Source organism: Solanum stenotomum, chromosome 4, assembly GCF_019186545.1.
Source record: "Solanum stenotomum isolate F172 chromosome 4, ASM1918654v1, whole genome shotgun sequence".
Classification (NCBI taxonomy): Eukaryota; Viridiplantae; Streptophyta; class Magnoliopsida; order Solanales; family Solanaceae; genus Solanum; species Solanum stenotomum.
Window position 1 is genome coordinate 3,702,789 of NC_064285.1, and position 1,734 is coordinate 3,704,522.

A 1,734-nucleotide genomic window follows, 5' to 3' on the forward strand; every position below is an offset into this window, starting at 1 on the left:
CACCATTTTTTTCACGCCCATTTCCGCATCTACATGCCCTTTTTAGGAATCCCACAAATTTCTCTATTTTTCATGTGTATTAGCCCACTGATCTGGCGCCTGGAGCACCCAACTTTTTTTTCTCTAAAAACTTTATGGGGACCTCCGTATTCAGTTGGGGAACCATCACGTATACTCACACCATTATTTTCACGCCCATTTTCGTATCTACATGACCTTTTTGAGGAATTCCGTAAATTCCTCTATTTTTCGTGAGTATTAGCCCATGAATTTCGTGCTCGGAGCACCTAAATTTTTTTTTTCTCAAAAAACTTTATGAGAATCAACGTATTGAGTTGGGAAATCATCACATATACCCACACCATTTTTTTCACGTCCATTTCCGTATCTACATGCTTTTTTTTAGAAATTGCGCAAATTCCTCTATTTTTCGTATGTATTAGCCCATGGATCTGGCGCCCGGTGCACCCAATTTTTCTCTCTCAAAAAGCTATATGAGGACCTCCGTATTGAGTTAGGAAATCATCACATATACTCTCACCATTTTTATCACGCCCATTTTCGCATCTACAAGGCTGGCGCCCCAGAGCACCCAAAATTATTTTCTCAAATAAATTTATGAGGACCTCCGTATTTAATTGGGAAACCATCACGTATACTCACACCATTTTTTCACGCCCATTTCAGCATCTACAGTCCTTTGTTTAGGAATTCCGCAAATTCCTCTATTTTTTTATGTGTATTAAACCATGGATATGGCGCCCGGAGCACCCAAATTTTTTTTCTCAAAAAACTTTATGAGGACATCTGTATTGAGTTTGAGAACTATTACGAAAACTTACACCATTTCTTTCATGCCCGTTTCCACATCTACAGGCCTTTTCTAGGAATCCCGTAAATTTCTCTATTTTTCTTGTCTATTAGCCCATGTATCTGGCGCCTGGAGCATCCAAATTTTTTTTCTCAAAAATATTTATGAGGACCTCCGTATTGAGTTGGGGAACAATGACGCATACTCACACCCTTTTCTTCACTCCCATTTCCACATATACATGCCCTTTTTTAGGAATTTCCCAATTTCCTCTATTATTCGTGTGTATTAGCCAGCCCATGGATCTGGCGCCCGGAGCACCCAAAACTTTTTTCTCAAAAAACATTATGAGGACCTTCGTATTGAGTTGGGAACCATCACATATATTCACACCATTTTTTTCACGTTCATTTCCGCATCTATAGGCCCCTTTTTTAGGAATCCCAAAAATTTCTCAATTTTCGTGTGTTAATATGCCCATGGATCTGGCGTTCGTAGCATCCAAATTTTTTGTCACGACCCGAGCCTACACCCTGGACGTGGCCGGCACTCAAAGACCATTGCTGGTCCCCAAGCGAACCCTCATCCTGGCTGACTACAAGCGAAAAACTGATTCAAGCATACAAAGCTTAAAAACTGAAATAAAAGTTCATAAAACTTAAATAGAAAGCTTTAACTCAAAAGAAAACTCCGAATAGAATAAATTATTCAACTCGCCATAAAATAGGCAACTTAAGTCTTTAAAACATTTAATAAAATAAATGAATAATACAGACTTCTCAACTATACTGACTATCTATGAAGCCTCTAACTGATAAAGATGGAAGTCGGGACAAGACCCACGACATCCTAACAACTGATATAACTGAAAGGTAAATGAAATCCTCCGAAAGCAAGGAGGCTCACCATAGCTAACTCGAACT